This window comes from Neophocaena asiaeorientalis, unplaced genomic scaffold, assembly GCF_003031525.2.
Source record: "Neophocaena asiaeorientalis asiaeorientalis breed wild unplaced genomic scaffold, Neophocaena_asiaeorientalis_V1.1 scaffold85, whole genome shotgun sequence".
Classification (NCBI taxonomy): Eukaryota; Metazoa; Chordata; class Mammalia; order Artiodactyla; family Phocoenidae; genus Neophocaena; species Neophocaena asiaeorientalis.
The window spans coordinates 4,411,493-4,434,076 of NW_020174301.1; positions in this window are offsets into that span (position 1 = coordinate 4,411,493).

Sequence of the window (22,584 nt, forward strand, 5' to 3'; positions counted from 1 at the left end):
GCAAAAATAGTTGCTTTCATGGAGCTTACATTTTGGTAAAATTGTCACCTCGAGCACAGAAATTATAATAGTAGATGTGTTTTCCATACAAAGTTGACAGAGAGTATGTATTTTCTGCCAATACTTTCTAGGAAGAATTTTTATTGACTGACCTCTGAACTGAAAATAAACTTCTGATTTTCCCTCGGTGTGTCCCATGGATACCTGAAGTATACGAGTTAATAAACTCCTGTTTGTTTCTCTCTTGTTAAAAACAATAAAACAAACTCTTCTAAATAATACTGTTGATGAAAAATTAATCAGACTCTCTAAGAAAGAAATGGAAAATTTTATTCGAGCCAAATTTGAGGATTTTAACCCGAGAAAAGCATCTCAGGAAGTTTGAGAATTGTTCCACCTGTTAGAAGTGAAGGCATAGTTATATAAATTTTTGAGACAGAGGGCTGTACGTTAAATGATGTACTATTGACAGTTTACACAATCCAGATCTAGCACCATCATGGCCCCTTACAAGATTAAGAAAGAATGTTATCTTTTAAGGAGTTGTCTTATTGATGCTAGGAGAATGTTGCTTTTTATGGTTGAGCAGGTATTTCTGCCGATGGGGAAGTTTGGTCGATGTATCATGCAGATACACAATGCACAGTAGTGGGGAGAGAGGAGGCCAAAGGGCAGAGAAAACTTTTTGTGTCTGAATTATTCTTGTCTTGCCATAAAATATGAATTTTATTTCATAATATGCATACTGGTTACTATTTAATTAAACCCTTATTTTAAAAAAATTACGTACTTACCCTAAAATTAAGTATAACTATGCTATTGATTAAATACATATATTTTAATAAATCATTTAAAAATTTAAATACACTTAACATGCTGACAATATCAAAACACTTTCGTGTATTTGCTGTGATCTTGCTGGATTGCGGTTTCTTGGCTTTCCCCTCCCAGCAAACGTAATCTCTTGAATAACTTGGTTTTGTTCTGAGAAGTAACAATCCCACTTGTGTACCCTTGTAAAGGCCTCAAATATTTTTCACTTCATAATTTTGCTGCGTTTGCAAAGTAGTTGGAATGGATCAGACATTTCCTAGCAACAACTTTTGGATATAAAAAGTCTGGAATTTAACATTCCAATGATAAAGTGCACCATTTGGACAAAGCAAGAAATTAAGAACTTGCAGAGGTTTGCATTTATCAGAAGAACTAAAAAGAAGAGTAATGTTGCCAATGCATTTAACAGTGGGGTTCCCAAGGCAGTGTGGTGCTGGTGGACAGCAAAACATCCGGATGTAGTCCGACCTTCACCGTGACTCACTGTGCAACCTTAGGTGAATGATAAGTTCTCTGGGTTCCCATCCCTCTCCAGTTTAAACCCACATCTGGCCTCCAAATAAAGAGCCTTCCCTCCCAAACAACTTGATGAAGTAGATTGGATCTCCGTGAGTAATCCCATTTAGTTTTAAATAGAACCAGGTGGAACAGTCCATCTTAGTGATAACATTTTGACTGATGTTGACACAAATCTCAGGAATTTAAAACGGCCCATGTCCTTTTCAGTACCAAGGGTCACTGAAATGATTTCCTTCCATGTACAAAATGATTTTAATAGAAATTTAAAAATCACATTACCTCCCCTAGATCTATTCTGGGGGTCAGAATGATCAGAATTGGAATCTTGGCTAAATCCAAATTGATAATGCTGGAAAATTCATGGGACTATAATCCTCTAGATAAAACAAGGGTGAGAGACTGGGCTGGTGGGTTGTTTTCAAATGGTTTCAAGACCCTATCTCCCTAGTTTTGTAACTCATTTCTTCAGCCATGAAAATAAATAATTGCACAATATTTTCAGAACTTAAATCAGGCTGAAATCAGGCAATAAGACTAAAAGCAAATGAATTTATTCTGCTTCTCTTTCATGTGCCCTTATTTTTTTAAGGCCATATTTATTGGAAATCAGTGAAATTTTCAGAATCATCTTGTTAAGTAAAGGTTTGTATTCCATTACATAATTTTTTTTTCCATAAAACTTGCCCTTGAGGCTAACACTGGCAATTCTCCCCCATCAGACTGAGAAAATACTCCTTAACAAGACTGTGAATTTTTTGTGTGTTTAAAAAGTTTTTTAAGCTAAGGGAAGGCCTAAAGGCCAAAAGATATCAGGTGAGTTTTTTTTGGTTGGTTTGGTTTTGGGTTTTGTTCTTTTTCCAGAAAGCTCATGCAGTTAAAGAAAAAATGCCACAGCTGTAGTTTCCCAAATGCTAGGAAGTCCAGCAGGTCAAAGTGTCAAGGCCTCACAGGTATAGGTGATGATAGATTCTGACATTCTGTCCTGACAAGATATAAAGCCTCCCAGAAATAATGAGGATCTAAAGGATAAATATGCCATGTTTTCCTTTGGGCTATTTGAGATTGGGATTGACTAGGGTGTGGAAATTCTTCCCGACCTGCAGGCCTATGGAATACTTCCTGGGAATACAGGATAAACATTTATTTATTCTAATAGATGTTCTTTGGATCATCTGTTAAATTCACTTCCAAGAAAATCAAATCCCTTTTCCAATTCATTTGTAATTTGTGAAAATATATAAGATCTGTACATGATGTGGTGTGTGTGTGTGTGTGTGTGTGTGTGTGTGTAAGGCTTGTATTAATTTCTCTTTCTGAAATTTTCAGTTTTCCTCATGACTGGACAGAAATTCAATCTCAAATAAATTGTGTTTTCAATCTGCCTGCTTATAATACTAAGAAAGCCTCTGACTTAGTCTAACATGGACTCACGTGACAAAGGAATGCTAAGCTTACAGGAACATTAATATGAAATGCAAGCCACCTCTTTCTGAATTATACATTTTTCATAACTCATTTTATTTTTAGTATTCATTTATATCATAGCTTATAATATGAAATGCAGTAAAAAAAAATAAAGCTAACTTATTTTAGGCTGGATTCCTGTTTAGTCATGAGGAAAATCCTGAAAGTTTGCAGAGAAAATAATTGATTTCAATTTTTTTTAATCCATAAAAATTACCTAGAGCTGCAATGAGTTGTACCAGCGCTAAGAAATAAATTGGGGTACTGGTCTAGATATGACAAAATCGAATGCATATTTTTCACAGTTATATTAACCTTCCTATTATCTGTACTAGGGAGATTTAATTGATTTAGCTCAGTGTTTCTCAGTCTTGGCTACAATTTAGAATTCTCTGGTGAGCTTTTGAAAATATACCAATGCATGAGCCCCTCCCCAGACCAAATTGAATCAGAATCTCTAGGGGTGAGACTTGGGCATCAGTACTCTTGAAAACATCCCACGTTGTTCTAATGAGCAGCTGAAGTTGAGGATCACTGATTTACAGAGAATCTGACCCTAGAAACATGAATGATCACATGGTCTATGGTCTAGAAGATGCCATTGCAGATCCACTACCAGCAGGTAGCAGTAGAGGGAAATAAAAAACCAGGCCAGACGCCAGCCCTGGTTAAGAAGCCTGGCCAATGTGTTACCAAACCCAGGTCCGGCTACTCGCCGCTCGAAAGCCAGTTCTCGAGAGACAAGTGTTGGTAGGAAAGGAAAGTTGCTTTATTTCGGAGGCCGGCAACTCAGGGGGTGGGGAGAGGGCGGACGCCTGTCCAAAGGCCGACTCCCCCCTCCCCCGACAATCAGGGGGCAAGAGCTTTTATAGACAGAAGGAGGGGGCTACATGCAGAAACAATACAGTCAGCTCTGACAGTTATCTTGAAATTGGTCATTGGTGGTCTGACCAGTGTCATCTCGATTGTTTCGGGCATAGTTAATCTTCAGTTCCAGGGTCAGTTTGTTTCCATTTCTTAAAGGCCAATTCTTAGAATTGTGGCAGCTTGTGTCATGGCTACAGTCTTGTCATCATGTAGTTCATTTCTTCCACCTGGTGGGGCTTTCAGTATCTATAAGACAGCTCACAGGATATGGCTCAGAATATTATCTATAGCCCTTAAGGAGGACCTAAAGGTCCTTGACTATGCTTAATGACTAAACTATTATTATTTGGTGTCCTTTGACTGTTTTCCTCTGTTTCTGCATTTCTCACTTGTCTGATTAAACTTATTCTTTGGCTAAAGTTTTTCCACGGACAAAAGGCGGGCTGAGGACATGGTGGGGCAAGGACCATATAGGGTCCTACTCTGCTTCAAATGTACATTGGGCACCAAAAGGAATCTTTAAAGACTGGAGGACTTCTTAAAAATTATTCTCAAGTTTGTGTTTTTTGACTTTTTCTGAAACTTATCTTTGGGTCTGATATTTGGGAAGTTCAACACATTAAACCAAGGCAAGATATATGAAAGCCTGGAAAATGGAATGGGAAGGAAAAGAAATCACAGATTAAAAGATGTTTCTTTCTCAAGGACTTCTTTGCTTCCAAAAAATGCAAAGTTATTGAGAGAAATATCTGTATCTATCTATGTCTGTATTTATGTTCTAAACATTCAAGACTTTGGAAAGAACCATGGAATTTAAAATTAAAGGTGAAGGAATCTTGACGCCATGGCAGTGTAATCTTGAGCAAATTAATCTCTATGACCCCCAGTTTCCTCATTTGAAAAATATGGCTTAGATGGAAAAACAATTGAAATGCAAACCACGTACAAAATTTTCAAATGTGCAACTGCTAATTATTTTCTTTAAAGTTGGCTTTCGGGTATATTGGAATTTCAAGGTCAATCCCTCAGCTACCATTTTTTGAGTGTCTCCCACGTACAGAGCCCTATACTAGGGGCTTTGATCTAATGAAGGCCCTGACTCGTTACCAAGAATGGTTAAGGATACTCATCACAAAAGTAGCCATTGTTCTAAATACTTGTACATGCCTTGACTTTTTCTTAGTCTCAAACTAGCTAATAAGGAGTTAATAGTTCAATTAAAGTTACTTAAATGTGACTAAAATAGGACATTCTCTTCTCAGCAACTGGAAAGAGTGCTGGCTTCTGGAGAATAGCCGAGTTTTAAAATGTTTATATCCCCATGTCCTCCTGCCCCAAAAGGCTTAATAAAGATTCTGGTTGGAATTAAATTTACAATATGGTGACTAGACATTTCATTTTTACTGAGATGCAGTCTAATCCCCTTAGAGTATTGCATTTCATCTGTGTAAATATCTACAATTCGCAGATGCCTGTCCCTACTCCAATAAATTGCAAAAGACTGTTGATGATATTTGGCCTCCTAAGAGCTCACAGATTTTTTTTACAAACTGTATCCAGTATTATTTTCAAGCTCTGCAATCAGGATTGTGAGTCTCGGCAGTCAGCCGCTTGGGCATTTCATAACACATAGCCTTGGACTGATGACTTGACTCTTGTTTGAAAGCCTTAACCCCTCAACTGCACTGTAGTTACTGAAGGGCAGGTACCAGGACTTCTGTTTCCTGTCTGTCCTTACAGTCTCCTATATGTCTCATTCACAGCAGAGAGTCAAAGATTCTCCATAATACAGAAAGTACTGGAATTGGATGGAGTATGGGAGGCCATTTGATCTAATAGTCTTATCTTCAGAGTAAGGTTGAAAGACTCCAGAAAGTCAAAAGACATGCCCATGGTAACTCAGTAGCAAAATGAGAACTTGAACCTAGCACTCCTAACCCCCAGATTCACTGGATGAATTGGTAAGAAGCATTAAACATCTCATAGAAGATCTGATGGTTTGAAAGTCTGCCAGGAAAAAAAAGGAATAAAAAGTGTGGCGTCATTCTATTCCCCCAGCTCCCTCCAGGTTCCCTAAGATGGAATGACACTAGGTTACCAGTCTGAGTAGCACACATGAAAGCAGAAGTAGTGGCATTTGCAGGGATATAAGGATGTGGAACAAAAGTGGGAGGGGTCTTCTATTCCAACCTACCTCCAGGAACTTTCCCAGCTTGTGCAGACCTGGTTCTTGAAAGAGAACAAACTGATAACCAGAGCTCTAAGTAAGGACTTTTAGGACATCTGCGTATATTGGTCTGGATTTGGATAAGTGAGATGAGTGAGACAGGGATTTGTAAATAATAAAACACTAGACAAGCAAAAAGGAGATTATTGTCTATCATTTATTTTAATCCAAAAAAGGCATGGCTTTCATTTGTACTTTCAAAATTTGGAGTCAGAAGAAAACAGTACCAAGAATGGTACAAAAGTCAATCTCATGCTCAACATCACTAATCATTAGAGAAATGCAAGTCAACACTACAATGAGGTATCACCTCACACCACAACAACAAAATTCAATCTCAGCTTTTACAGTGCAGAATGGCCATATTTGTTCCCTTCATCACAGAAAAGCCCCAATTACTACAAGTGAAGTTCTCTCACTATTTTCTCATTCTAAGGTACCTAGAAAGTACATATCTTTTATTGGATTCAAATCCACACATGCTAAATATTTCAAAGGCTGACAAAACACAAGAACAGAAGGACAGCTTTTTGAGTAATCCTCGTGTAATGTAATGATTTTAGGCATTCCAGCACTTGAAGTTTACAAAGTTAAATGTCAGTTTCAGCTCTGTTACTTGATTCATGACAAGAAATCAATGACAGTTACAATTCAGCTAATAAAAAGCTACTTTACTTAGAAACCCCAGTTTTTTCCAATGGACTTTTTAACAGCCCCTCCCAACTTCCCCTTCTCCTCTATAAAAGTTTCCTCTCTTTTGTTTTACTAGACTTGCATGTGGTTCACCATAATTGCATGTCCTGAACTGCAATTCTTTGCTGCTCCCGAATAAACTTGTGTTGCTGATAAAATAACTAGCTGTTTTATTGTTTGACGTTAATAATAGTCAGTAGGTAAGCAGTATTTGTCAAAACCTATAAGGATTGTATAAAAAAGAAAAACTCCCTAATTTAGCAACATAAACCTTTATAAATACATTAAAAAGCAGAACTGTTTTCTATCCAATTCATCGTTCCACAAAATGTTCATTTAATCCACTCAGTGGATTACTGACCTACAAAAAACTTTAATTATTGATTGTTTTCTTCTTGGAATGTTCCATTCTTCAATCCCATTGTTTATTTTAAATGATCCTATTTTTGATAGAGTTAATTTGGTTTAATTTAAGTACATATAAGAATTTCTTTCTTCTACTCCTATCCATGAAAAAAAAAAGTTTAAAAGATGGGTCATTACAGAATACAAAATGGAAAGCATAGGGGCTTTTTTGGTTGGTGTTTGTTTGCTCGTGTCTTGAGTTATTCTCAGATACCAGGTTTTCAGGTGTACCTGATGTTTTATCTGACACCATGAGGTGGGTTGTCTTTCTACCCTTCTGTGGGTCATTTCTGATTATCTTCTGGAAGCCCCTGCACATTGAGTCCCCAGGAGAGAAAACCCAGAAACATGGGCTTGCATTTTGGGGATAAGCCAGCTACCTGGCCAGGCACTAGATCTCAATGTTTTTCCACCTCAAATTCATAGTACTATTCAAAGTCAGCTGCATTTCCTGGACCCACAACATGCAAACTGTGGGTAATGAGCTGTTGTGTCCACCACGAGGCAGGGAAGAATGCCTCCATCATGGAGAGGAGGCAGCCTGTGCTAGAAATTCACTGCAGTGAAGTCTGCTGAGAGATCCCTAACAAAGCCACTTCCTCATTCAAGCTTTGCTTTCAGGTGTGTCATCTTTTTCCTTGTATATAGTACTTATATTCTTAAGCCACCAGTAGATGAGCTTCCTAATTTACTTCCTTTTTGTGACTCAGGGTGCTGGTATCTTTCATGGTATCTGACTATGTATCATAGCAATGAAGCAACTGTTTTCTCTTTCAGTGTTTGTACACACACTTTTCTTTGATGTTTCAGGATGCTTAGAACTAAGCAACGCCTACATTTCTTGGCTAATGACGCAAGTGCTACAATACTGTTAAATTTTATCCTTTACAGGGAGAAAAATGGAGCTCTGAGGCCTATGGATTAAAGCAGTGATTCACGAATTTTGGGGGGCCGTAAGAATAATCTGCATCCTTCCTCCTTAAATACAAAGGAAAAAAAACCCTGCAGATTGTAAATCCCCAGATTCCCCCTCCACCCATTGGAGATACTGATTGAGGTCCAGGAATTTGTCTTTTTTTTTTTTTTTTTAAACTAGGGCCCCAGGTAATCCTGAGAAATGCCCACAGATCATACTCTGAGAAACCCTGGAATGAAGGAGAGCTGTTTTAGCTATACTCACCCCTTTATTAAGCTGTCGTCCGAGCGATCTCTAAGCTCAGAAGGAAACCCATGAGGAGTTAGAAAGTCCTTCTGTGAGTGAACTGAACAGTCCACAGTGGGAGGTTTCTGGATACCTGGGAAGAGATAAAGGCAAATGCTTTGTTACAAAAAATGGTCTCATTTCATCATCTGGTTGCCACCTTCTTCTCCTTCCTGCTGTCCCCCTCCCCCCTCATCCTGCTTTTCCTCCTCCCTCTCCTCTTCTAGGCACTGTATTCTTTTCTCCTTTCACTATCCAACCTCCTTTTCCACCAGCTGTTGCAAAGTCTGTCAGGTGACTATTTTTAAGAAGACAGAGTAGGTAGAAAGTATCATCTGCTAGCAGAACTTACAGGTGAGACTCAGAACTTCTGAAGAGCTGAGAGGCTGCTCTCTGCAGTCTTGGCATAATTACCTTCCTTATTTTTAGGAATAAAACTGGGAATAAATTACCTTTCTTATTTTTAGGACGAATCTGATAGGTGTGTATAAAGTGGTGACGAAATTCAGTAGCACCCAGTTGCTCAGATCCTAGCAGGGGAGCATTCCTCCCCCATCCCTCTCCACACAAACACTCCCATTACCAGGAGCAGGCAAACATAGAACACAGATTCACCATATCCCACCAGATTCAGAGCCATCACACACAGGCGCTAAGACTCCGCCAGAATGAAAACCTCCAGGAGCCGATTACCAAGGTTAGTCACCAGGGTGACACAGTCTAAGAAGGAGCAGGGCTTTTGAAGTAGCCGTTGGGGAATGCAAGGGTAGCAAGGCTAATTTAAGAGGTGGCTAACACAGACAAAGCTATTTACAAGCAAGGACTTTCATTCTTTTATCGGTGAGGCAAACCAGCCGCCCTGTTAGTCGTGACACTGTAATCTGACCCCTAAAATGACAGTCGGTTAACAACATCCTCTCTCACCAAAGCCAAGAAACGGTGAAAAACTTGTCTCCAGGGACCCCTTTAGGGATAAACAGAGGGTAGTGCTTATTATCTTTTGATCCTTTAGCTGTTAGGAGGATAGGTGTTTCCAAAATGGGTGAACAATGACCAGTGGAGATTGAATCTGGTGTGTTTGTCTCCATCTTACTTGTGGTTGAAAAGCTGGCTCTGGAGACTAATTGAGAGAAAAAGAGAAAGAGAGAGAGAAAGAATGGAACTTTAAAAAGCCACTCCTTTTTCCAAAAGCAAAATAGCTTGTCCTCTTGTGCTCCCACTAGGGGCCAGGCCTCTATCTTGCCTTATAGGGAATTAAGCTATTTTCCATCTGAGAATCTGGCTATCTTAAGCCTATGGAGGGTATCCTGAGTATATGGAAGGGAATGGGATGCAAAATTCCCTCCTATGAGTAGGAAATGAATGAGCAGTTCTTTTTTTTTTTTGGTAGGCGGGCCTCTCACTGCTGTGGCCTCTCCTGTTGCGGAGCACAGGCTCCGGACGTGCAGGCTCGGCGGCCATGGCTCACGGGCCCAGCCGCTCCGCGGCATGTGGGATCTTCCCGGACCGGGGCACGAACCCGTGTCCCCTGCATCGGCAGGCGGACTCTCAACCACTGTGCCACCAGGGAAGTCCAAATGAGCAGTTCTTACTCAGGGTCACTCAACTTCTATTCTCCCCAAAGCCACCCCAAACCTTCAAATATATCCTTCTTGTTGATGCCTCTTGGATCATCAATTTATTCTAAGTTCAGGGGAAGAGCAGATACTGCAGTATATTATTAACCAACAAAATCACCAGAGAGGTTGCATAGATCTGCCAGAACCTGTTAACGTACTGCACCACTAGGCTGAATCCGGACACTGCAGCTCTAAACTATGTCATTATTTGGCAATTGATGTAATATATAGGTCTTACCAACTGCTTGTATAACACCTTGTTTATCAAAATGAATAATCTGCATTTGTGGATTTGTTCTGCTCCTGTGTGCTCACTATCTCCTGAGAATGCAGAAGAATGAATGTACTCTGCTTACTCATTCTTTCATTCACTTACTGACGGGCAGGTCTATTGCTATTGGCTCCTCGTCCTAGTTTAGAGTTAATACAACCGTTTTAGTTAATACCACTATAAGGGATCAATTCTTCCATTACTTTACCTTCAAGGTCCCAAATCTAAACTGAAGGAAGTTCTGCTATCTATATATTTATATATATGTATAGATATGTATATATATATAAATATACACATACATATATATTTAAATTAAATAATAAAATTAATTGATTTAAAACATTTTCTCATCTAACATATTTTAATATTATAGAATATATATGTTGTGATAAGTAGCTTGACCAAAACCATCATGTCCAAGTCCTGGAAAAGCATGAAACACTCTGAACAAAATAGCAACTGAGCTAACAGACTCATAGAATTATATAGCCATGACCTAGAGATCTATCAGCCCTCTCATTCTAGTGGAGGAAACAGACCTCATTTCAGTAATTCAGGGAAGTGAATTCATCTGCCCAAGGTCAGAAATTAGTGGCAGAATCAGGCCTAAATTATAGTCTCTGGACACTAAGCCAAAATGTTTCATTACGACACCTCTCGTGTCAGCAATATCTCTTCTCAGAGAGTCATAAATTAATTACAAGTTGTATGATGATGATACCAATGGCCTTTTTGCAGAGCTAACACCTGACTCCTTTGAGCATCATGTAATGATGTTAGTGTTCCCAGCTCATCTGGCTAATTTCACCATGTTTAATTGGAGCTAGAAAAATTTCCTTCTTCCTTTGGTTGGTGGCCGTTCCAACCAAAAAGTTTTCATCATCAAAGAGCCACGGGGAGTGAGGGTGCTTTACACATTCATGTTCATCTCTAAAAGGTACTCAAGACCTGCCATCCATCACTTTATCTGCTCCTGTTTGGGCTGCTGTGGTAGGGACCACCATTGCTGTCATGGCTTTATCTACAGGGTTTTCCAAGTGTGACGTCTAATCTCATTTCATACTCTCCCCACAAACTCCTGTCTGTATCAGTGACTGCCCGAGGTTTCTCATTCATTCAGAAAATTATTGAATAGTTTCTCAGGCCTGTATTTGCTATTGAAATTTATAGCACATATGTGGTGCCTGCCACCGAGAAGGTGCTGAGTAGTACTGGAGTAAATGTTTTGATGACAAAACAGGTGGCATACAATTAGAGACATTTTGTTTGAATACAGTACAAGCTACCGCATAATATTCTTATGTAATTTGCCAACTCACTTATTGCTTACAAGAATTATTATAAAGAGAAAATCATGAAATACAAGACGAGAAAGAGATTTCGTGTTAAGGAGAAGCAAGAAGCATGGCTGGTTAATTACAAAGGAAAAGTAATAATATTATGGAGGTGTGCTAAAAGAGAAATAATGGCTTGAGGGAAAAAAGAAAAAGGTGGGGGAATGCTGTATTCAGGAAATATCCATGTGGGAATTCCCTGATGGTCCAGTGGTTTAGGACCCCTCACTTTCACCGCAAGGGGCACAGGTTCGATCCCTGGTCAGAGAACTAAGATCCCATATGCCGCCTGATGAGATCAAAAAAAAAAAGAAAAATATTCATGTGCTGAGAGTATCCTTAGTCAAGAAAATTTGGAAAAATACACAATCCAATTGTCAATCAAAAATATGACAGCAGCATAATTTGTACAGTTACAAAACCTATTATCTTTTTCTGGATCTTGAGTGTGTGTGTGTGTGTGTGTGTGCATGTGTGTGTGTATATCGTTATTCTAGGAAAGGTGAAAAAGACACATAGGAACCGTGGATGTAATCATAGAGCAGGAAGAGCCAAGCGTTCGGAGGACTGGTTTTGTAGGGCCACATTCTGACCAGCACAAAGTGCTGTCAGCTCACTGATAGTGCACTGATTACAAATGTGACCAAGTGGAAAAACCTTCCTGCTGCCAAATTAGTCACTGGAAACTTGATAAGAGAGCGACAATGTAGTAGTGGTTACAAGTTCAGAGAAGCATTAAAATTAAAAGGGGAAAACCCTAAAAAGGAGGAAAAGGTGGTAGCTCACTCCGTCAGTCTCCTTAATACAATAAAATGGTCCCCAGTCCCTATTACCTCATATATTCTAAGCTCCCCAAGTGATCATCACTCATGACCTCTTTGTTCTAAATACTACGGGCATTTTTCAGAACTGATCTTAATGTTCTATTGGCAGCATTCCTCATTTAATGCTGGTGACTCTCAAACCTATTTCTAGCCAAGATCTTCTAGCACTGGAGATCCAAATGTTCCCCAACTGCCTTTATGTCAACAGGCAACAGGAATCTGTAAGCCAACAAGTTCAAGCTACTCACTGGTCTCCCTCTCTCCACGCTGCCCCTCATGTCATTGCCCAGCGAACAGCCCATCAGTCACCCAGGTAACCTAGTCAGACTTCTGAACTCACCCTTGATTCTCTCCTCTTCTTTAGATCACAAATATTCACTGTGTCCACATGTACCAGCAACTGTTCTAGGTTGGAGGTCTAGGTTCCAGGATGGAGTAGTAAAAACCGCCCTTGACCTCACAGAGCTTATAGCTGTGAACATGCCCCACTCTCACCAATCCTGCTAACACTGTCCTGTTGTTCTTGAGGCAGCCCTCCTCTCTCTAACCCAGCCGCTGCTTTCCCGCTTTAGGAATCCATCATTTCTTGCCTTGATTACGTCAACTGCTTCCTGAATCGTTTCTCTGATTCTAGGCTTGGCTTTCCAAACCATTTCCACAATTCAGGGAGAGGAAACTGCCTGAAACCAATCTTATCACGCCATCCCTGCTTAACACATTCCAGTGGCTCCTTACCGCTCTTAGATTAGGGTAAAACTCCTCAAGAAATGGCGCATTAAGTGGCCTGTAGGACAACTAGGAAGGAAGGTAACATGGTGTCTCTTCAAACCTAAAGTCTTTAAATATTCATTCGACATTGTTAATCAGGAAAAAGCTGATTCTATTAATAAAACCTGAATATCCATTTATATCTAAAGTTAGGAATTTGCCATATGCATTGACTATAACCTAGCATCTTTTTTATGCATATATGCTTCATATATATACAAAAATGGATCCTGCTCTACATATTGATGTGTTATGTAACCTACTCTTTTTTTTTTTTTTTTTTTTGGAATACAAAAATGGATCCTGCTCTACATATTGATGTGTTATGTAACCTACTCTTTTTTTTTTTTTTGCGGTACACGGGCCTCTCCCTGTTGTGGCCTCTCCCGTTGTGGAGCACAGGCTCCGGACGCGCAGGCTCAGTGGCCATGGCTCACGGGCCCAGCCGCTCCGCGGCACGTAGGATTTTCCCAGACCGGGGCACGAACCCGTGTCCCCTGCATCGGCAGGCGGACTCTCAACCACTGCGCCACCAGGGAAGCCCAATAACCTACTCTTTTTATTTTCATATTTCCATGTCATTAAACATTTTTCTACCCCTGTGATGACCACACAGTGTTTTATTGATTTGTTTATTTTTAAATTTGATCTTTCCCAAAGTGATAAATGCACGTTAAAAAATCAAATAGTATTAAAGCGTTTATAATAAAAAAACAATAGCACCCTGTGCCAACGGTCTCCCCTCCAGCTCTGGTCCCCAGAAGCGGCCATTTAAGAATATTTTAGCTAATTTAGCTAATATTTTTACTAATTGATCTCTATATTTCCAAATAATATGGGTATGACACTTTGTATTGATTGACCTATTTTGTCTTTTGACTTGCAGTGTGATGGAGTCAATAATTCAACTAATACCTTTTACTCACTACTATGTGCCAGACACTGTTCCAGGCAATGAGCAAAACAGACAAGATTATTACGTTGTGAAACTTAATTCTAGGAGAAAGCCAATTAAAAAGCAAAGAACTAAATACGACAATTTAATATACTACTATGTGCTATAAAGAAAGTAAAACAGAGTAAGAATGACTTCAGGTAAGAAGTAAACAGAGTAAGAGTAAGAATAACTTCAGGTCAAGAAATGTTCCTCCGAAATGACATTCAAGTTGAGCCTGTATTGTGAAGATCTAGAACAAGAACGGTATTAATTAGGATAAGGGTCAGGTGCATGTAACAGACCCTATAACAATGGCCTAAACAAGTGACTTTGTTTTCTTTTTCTTTTTTTTTCCTTATGTAATAGCCTGAGGGTAGGCCAGCCAGGGGTCCAGTCTCCTTCTATTTTCTTGTTCCTCATCTGTAAGGTCCAAGGTATCTTCACTACATTCATGTTTCACAGAACAAGATGGAAAAAAGAGAAGGGTGCATCTCTTCTTTATAAGGGCACAACTCAGAAATTTCCCATGTCTTATGCTCACATACTTTTGGCCAGAACTTAGTCACATAGTCACAGCTAGCTGCAAGAGAAACTTGAAATGTGTTTTCTATTCTGGACAGCCATGTGCTGAGCTAAAATTCTATTCCTGTGGGAGAAAAGAATGGGTAACAGGGACCAACTTATTCTCTGACAAAAGAACATTTTACACACAGGAAAGATCAAGGGCAAAGGCTCTGAGGAGAGCAAGACCTTGACTTGTTTAAAGAAGAGAAAGAAGGCCAGTGTCACTGAATGATGGTTCAAGAGGGGAGGGTGGGAGGCTATGGGTTCAGGGAAGCAGACAGGGACCAGACCATGTGGGAATCTTAAACCATGATAAGGAATTTCACTTTTACTCTAATTGCATTCGGAACCCACGGGAGACTTTGCAGCAGGGAACTGATTTAACCATTCTCTCTCACATCTTCCCCTTTTCCATTCCTTATTAGCATTACATCACTGACTTTGATTAAACCATTATCACTGTTAACATCAGTGTTAATTTTGCTCATTGCAGAACCAAGTAGTTTAACTGAAGTTCATTTTCCTTTCTTGTGTAGCTTTTGGTTTGCCTCATGTTAATAGTATCATTTGTTTTTCACTTACATAATTATACACATATGCACACAATTACACAGCTTCAATTCATTCCAGAGTCTCTATCATACCATCTGTCATCTAGTCTGTCCAGTTGATCTTTTTCTGTCTTCCAGAAATTTCTTGTTTAATCTCTCAACCACTGATGGAATTATTCTTGTGAATCTATTTCTTTTTAATACCTTTACTACCATGTTAATGAATTTTAGGAAGGAGAGGAGAAAAATAAGCATGGTCTATCTACCAATTTAATTGAAATTCCATTAATATTAATTCCATTAATATTTTAGCTTAAGAATTCTCTCCTTTTACAATAACTTTTAACAAATATACATTGAAAAGAAGACTCCCCTTTTGATACTTTTGTGAGACGTGGAAGATTCAAAAGGCTTCCAGAATGTCTCTGTCAAGTTGTTGCTTTGAATGTGCCTGAATGCCAGGAGGGGATGCTCAGGCCACACTCATCTTTCAACTCCCAACTTGGACGCTATCTCTGCCCACACCATCCTATTTCCCCTATAATGTATTCAATATTATGACTCCCCATTTACTTTGTATATTCCACAAGCCCTGTAAACGCAGGTATCTCTGTATTTTTGGTTGTTTTCGAAATGTTCTGTTTATTGCCTGAACTCCTTTTGTGGACACTTAAATGTTTCTTGGCTGTATGGATGCTGCCCACCTAGTCCTTCAGTGGAACCTTTCTCACAAGCATCTTTGATTTTTTTTAGATACAACAGCCACTCTGAGCTTTTATCTTTTATGAGTATCCCAATTGTACTCATGTTTAAAATTCATTTTAAATGCTACCTGGTCCCCCTAAGGAATCAAGCCCCTTCCTCTGCCCAGCAGAGTGTCTTACAGATAATTAGCACCCAGTAAATGTTTCCTGAATTAATGAACTAAGTCATTCAATGAGGATTTAAATGAACGTTTCCATGCTATGTATTAAAAAAATTTTCAAGCTTCTACCATTAAATATTGAGCAGCTGGAAAGGCCAGCATTGTTAATGTTAAGCACGATTCCTAGCCTAGACACAGACGTGTAGCAAAAGGATATGTAACATTTTCCTTAATTGTTTATTTGGCACAGCAAGGGTAATGTAACCAAACCCATCTGTTTCCTCTTGTCCAGGGATTTCAAATGGTGACAAAAAGAACTTTATGCTGACCTTCTCACGACTCCTGACTTAACTCACCTGTTCTTCGTCAGACACTTGTTAAAAATTTTAATACATATGAATAAATTACTAGAACACAACCTGGGGTAAGTAAAAAGTTCTTATATAAACGTCAACAGCTTAGAAACAAAAAGATAAGTTTCTTGGCTGATTACTCTCATGACGTGAATAGCTGAACTGTTTAAAACACTATGCTTTATTATGTACTTAAAAGAACCTGGATGTTAACCAGGAATTATATAATTAGAGGATTTAAGACTAAACAGGACCCAAATAAGTTCTTTATCTCATTATCGAGCCTTCACAAAAGATCTTAAATAGCATGCTGCAATTTTATTTTATTTTATTTTATTTATTTTGCGGTACGCGGGCCTCTCACTGTTGTGGCCTCTCCTGTTGCGGAGCACAGGCTCTGGACGCGCAGGCTCAGCGGCCATGGCTCACGGGCCCAGCTGCTCCGCGGCACGTGGGATCCTCCCGGACCGGGGCACGAACCCGTGTCCCCTGCATCGGCAGGCGGACTCTCAACCACTGCGCCACCAGGGCAGCCCTTATTTTATTTATTTTTTTTAACATCCTTATTGCAGCATAATTGCTTTACAATGGTGTGTTAGTTTCTGCTTTATAACAAAGTGAATCAGCTATACATATACATATATCTCCATATCTCCTCCCTCTTACGTCTGTCTCCCTCCTGTCCTCCCTGTCCCACCCCTCTAGGTGGTCACAAAGCACCAAGCTGATCTCCTTGTGCTATGTGGCTGCTTCCCACTAGCTAGCTATTTTACATTTGGTAGTGTATACCTGTCCATGCCACCCTCTCACTTCGTCCCAGCTTACCCTTCCCCCTCCCCATATCCTCAAGTCCATTCTCTACGTCTGCGTCTTTATTCCTGTCCTGCCCCTAGGTTCTTCAGGACCTTTTTTTTCTCTTTAGATTCCATATATGTGTTAGCATACAGTATTTGTTTTTCTCTTTCTGACTTACTTCACTCTGTATGACAGACTCTAGGCTCCATCCACCTCACTACAAATAACTCAATTTTGTTTCTTTTTATGGCTGAGTAATATTCCATAGTACATATTGCCACATCTTCTTTATCCATTCATCTGTTGATGGACACTTAGGTTGCTTCCAAGTCCTGGCTATTGTAAATAGAGCTGCAGTGAACATTTTGGTACATGACTCTTTTTGAATTACGGTTTTCTCAGGCTATATGCCCAGTAGTGGGATTGCTGGGTCGTATGGTAATTCTATTTGTCGTTTTTTAAGGAACCTCCACACTGTTCTCCATAGTAGCTGTCTCAATTTACATTCCCACCAACAGTGCAGGAGGGTTCCCTTTTCTCCACACCCTCTCCAGCATTTATTGTTTCTAGATTCTTTGATGATCGCCATTCTGACTGGTGTGAGGTGATACTTCATTGTAGCTTTGATTTGCATTTCTCTAATGATTAGTGATGTTGAGCATCCTTTCATGTGTTTGTAGGAAATCTATATATTTTCTTTGGAGAAATGTCTATTTAGGTCTTCTGCCCATTTTTGGATTGGTTTGTACCTTTTTCGTTAGAAGATGTTTAATCACAGTTTCAATTTCAGTGCTTGTGATTGGTCTGTTTATATTTTTTATTTCTTCCTGGTTCATTCTCAGAAGGTTGTGCTTTTCTTAGAATTTGTCCATTTCTTCCAGGTGTCCATTTTATTGGCATATAGTTGCTTGTAGTAATCTCTCATGATACTTTGTATTTCCACAGTGTCAGTTGTTCATGCTGCAATTTTAACGTTTAAAAACCGGATAAAGATTTACATTTATATATTCACATCAACACTGTTGACCATTTTTATAAATTGCATTGCTTATTCAAGTCAGCTGCTGTTATCGACCGTAATATTTTATAACTTCCTATCTGAAGTCTTCCCTTCCAACTTATAATTATGAAGATCATTTTGCTTCCTTTCTGCAATCTGAGGCACTAAATCTGTGTTACCTGCATTGCATATAACCACTTCATATCTGCAATGCTGTTATGCATTTAAATTTATCTTATTATTGATAATTCAAATAATTCTCATCAGACCAAAATTATACACCTGTCATTATTAATCATCATCTTCTAGCAAATCAAGGCCACAACCTATAAAAACTGACTGTTTTACTTAGGCTTAAATAATACATTTTAGAACAATCATTTAATTGAGCTTTCTGTACAGTGCAATCTTTCAAGACAGAGTTAGTGGAAAAATGCTCAACATCATTAGTCATTAGGGAAATGCAAATAAAAACCACAACCAGATACCACTTCATATCCAACAGGATGGTTGTAATCAAAAAGGCAGATAATAACAAGTGTTGGTGAGGATGTGGACAGGTTGGAATCCTCATACATTGCTGGTGAAAATGTAAAATGGTGAAGCACTTTGGAAAACAATTTGGAGTTCCTCATAAAGTTTAAACCGAGTTGCCATATGACCCGGCAATTCCACTTCTAGGTACATACCCAAGAGAAATGAAAATATATGTTCACATAAAAATTTGTACAAAATGTTAACCGCAGTATTATTCACAAGAGCCAAAAAGTGGATAACCCACATATCCACTAGCTGATGAATGGACAAAGTGGGTATTTATAAACACTGGAATATTATTTAGCCATAAAAAAGGAATGGAATACTTACATTGATACATGCTACAATATGGATGAACCTTGAAAACATTGTCAAAAAAGCCAATAACAAAAGACCATGTACTAGATTCCATTTATATGAAATGTCCAGAATAGGTAAATCTATAGGGACAGGAAGATTTGTTGTTGCCCAGGACGAGGGGGTGGGTGGTAGTCAGCTGGGTGGGGGGGAGGAGAGGAGATGCCTGGGGAGTAACTACTAATGAGCATAGGATTTCTTTGGGGGTGATAAAAATACTCTAAAACTGATTGTGGCGATGGTTGCACAACTCCATAAGTATACCAAAACCCAACAAATTGCACACTTTAAATAGGTAAGTGATGTGGTGGTATGTGAATTATAACTCAATTAAAGCTATTTAAAAAAAAAAAAGAAAACCAAAACATAACAAAACAGAGTTTAGCACTCTTTCCATGGATAAAAGACACTAATAAAAAAACCTGACTGATTTAGCAAAACAAGAGTATTTGGCCTTTATTCCCCTTCCAGACACTGTTGCTTTTGGTTCATTTACAATTTTATCTGCTTATCCCACGTGATACCTAATCAGAGCTCAGAGCCTCAGCAGGAAGTCCACAACAGTTCTTTCAAACAAACTTAAAAAAAAAAAACAGTTTAATAACATTATCTAATAGTGTATTAAAGCATTGCTTTGAGCATTGCTTTATGATCTTAAGCTCCTTGCTTTCCATTTTGAAACAGCAGAAGGGCTTATACAGGTTAATGTAATTTGTCTTTACGAAATTTCCTCTTTCATTGAAAAAAAGTCTATCATATTTAGGACAAATAGTGTTCTTAGGTGTTTTAAATCCCTATGTAATCTACAATAGCTTTAAAACACAAAATGTAGTCCCAAACAGAACAGCAGCACTTATATAAACCAAGTTTGATCTAAATTAAATGAACTTCTTAAAGACCAGTTCAATTGATCACTCATGAATTGTTTACGTGCGGTTTTGTTTCTTAACTAGTTTCACGTGTATCCTATTTCATCAACTAGCTCATACAACTCCAACCTACCCCAAACTTTCCTTTCTCAAGATCTAAAACCACACTAATTTATCTCTTAACTATCTTACATATATTAGCTTTTTTCCAGCCCCCTATGGAAATGCTAAGCTCCTCAAAGGCAAGGATTTTGTGTTAAATGTCAACACCTCAGATATTCCATAATTATCGCGTTTCTCAAGGTTCAAGGCTTAGCCCAGTTCTCCTGTCAAGCTGTGTATATTCATATATGTATAAGTGTGTATATATCAATATCTCTCACTTTTACTTCATTTCCAACACATAGGTATATGTTGGCTGCCCCCAGATCTTCAAAAACTCTCAATATTCTTCAGAATAACCTCTAAGCTCCTTAGTACGGTTATCAGAGTTGTGTGCCATCTTCCTCCACCCATTCCTTCTAGTCTGAGCTCCACACGCCAACGCACGAATTGCTCAAAGCTCCTCTTGCACAACTTACACTGTCACAGCTCCAGGACTTGGCTGTCTCTTAGATTTCTCTCCAGTCTATGAAAGGTCTGTTAACCCTTAGATTTCTCTCCAGTCTATGAAAGGTCTGTTAACCCTTAGATTTCTCTCCAGCCTATGAAAGGTCTGTTAACTCTTAGATTTCTCTCCAGTCTATGAAAGGTCTGTTAACTCTTAGATTTCTCTCCAGTCTATGAAAGGTCTGTTAACCCTTAGATTTCTCTCCAGCCTATGAAAGGTCTGTTAACTCTTAGATTTCTCTCCAGTCTATGAAAGGTCTGTTAACTCTTAGATTTCTCTCCAGTCTATGAAAGGTCTGTTAACCCTTAGATTTCTCTCCAGCCTATGAAAGGTCTGTTAATGTTTTAAGGACTGTGTAAACAGGCATCTTCTCTATGGACTCTCCCTTATCAGAATTAATTTCTCCCTTTGAAGTGTTTGGTATTATACCACTTGTCATGGTGCCTAGGGACATGTCTTTCGCTCCTAATACTACTTTTCTGACATTTGAGACTATTTTATTTATGTGTGAATCCCTGAACAAAGAACATGTTTATACCCCCTTCACCTTATGCAGAATAATCAGTCAATAAATCCTTGTTAGATTGAATTACTCTTAATTTCCACACAACACCACGAATAGTGTGGGGTACACAGCAGTTACTCAGCAGATAGAATAAGTTCTAAGAGAGAGGATTCAAATACTCAGTGACTGATTTTAGTGACAATTAAACTAAAGTGATAGATCTTGACAAAAAATAAAACTTTATTCTCTAAATTGTTCCTACACTGAAGTCATGGACATTTTAATATACCCGAACAATCAACTGAGTAGTTTCAATACATTTTTATTTTTAGTGGTTCTTCTGGAATCACACTATTTTCACCTGAGGAAAACATGTAAAAGAATTTTGGAAGTCAGATTCTTAGAACATAGATGGATTTTTCACTGTTTATTCAAGATTCATTCAAGCATTTACCATCTGTTAGAACTGTCTCTGAACCAGACCACATACTGAAAAAGGTACTAGATCATAAGATGAGTAAGATATGAGCCCTGCCCTGAAAGTGTTTACAATACCCCAGCGGAAGGATCTCAAAGGAATCTGGGTTTTGGTGCTGGTATAATTAGCTCTATATCGATGAATCTGGAAATTCTTGAAAATGTACTCTCCTAAATTCAGATTACAATATTTATGTTTCAATGTATATTAAAAACAAAGCTCTAACGATATTCTATTTAGAAAACCACTTTGGATTCACCAAAATAGCAAAGAAACATAATTAGGTGCTACGAATCAGGACCTGGAACTAGGCTGAGGCAAGAGAGATTTCCTAGAATAGCGTTTAAGGAGACACTCACTCTCAGGGTCATGCAAGCGCAGGGTCAGCCTTAAAAAGGATTTTTACCTTTTGCCTCTTTAAATTTTACATTCTAGGCATCTCTCCTGCCTCACCCTAGTTCTGGCCTGGCTATGACTGTTTAAGAAAAGAATAATTTTGTGTTATACTTGGTGTTGTATAATTGGTCCACTCCATAACAAGTGTTTCATAAGATATTTCTGGCTTACCAAAAATAGAACAGTGAAATCATGGGGGATTGAGTTCCTAAGCAAAGCGAGTATGCCTACTTTCTGGAGAAGGGGTAGATACTAAGGGAAAGTTGAAATATAATTAGCATACAAAATGATTACCAAGTTAAAAGCTTCCAGCTATTCAGATTAGAAGGAATTCTCATACCTAAACCATTCTATTAACTATAACCATTAGCTTATGATTTTGCTGATTTCAGATAACTTCTTATTTGGAATTTTTCTAAGATCAATACCAAATGAACTGAATGAACAGCAATAAAACAACCAGAAAAGTTACAAGGCAATATCAATAGTCTTTCAAGACAGATAATTTTGGGTATTAGTACTTGGAGTTCCCTAGTCTAGTATAGATAGTTATTCAGGACCAAATAAGGAAATTCTAAATGCATTTGGTTCACAAGAATATAACTCAATAACTGAAGAAAGCAATAATTTAGTTTTTCTGAAAACCAGTTTCATATTTAGGCACATTAATAAATACAGGGTAAATGATAAATAACTTAGAAATAAAAGGCATTGACATCAAGTGGAAAAGGTTTTCCT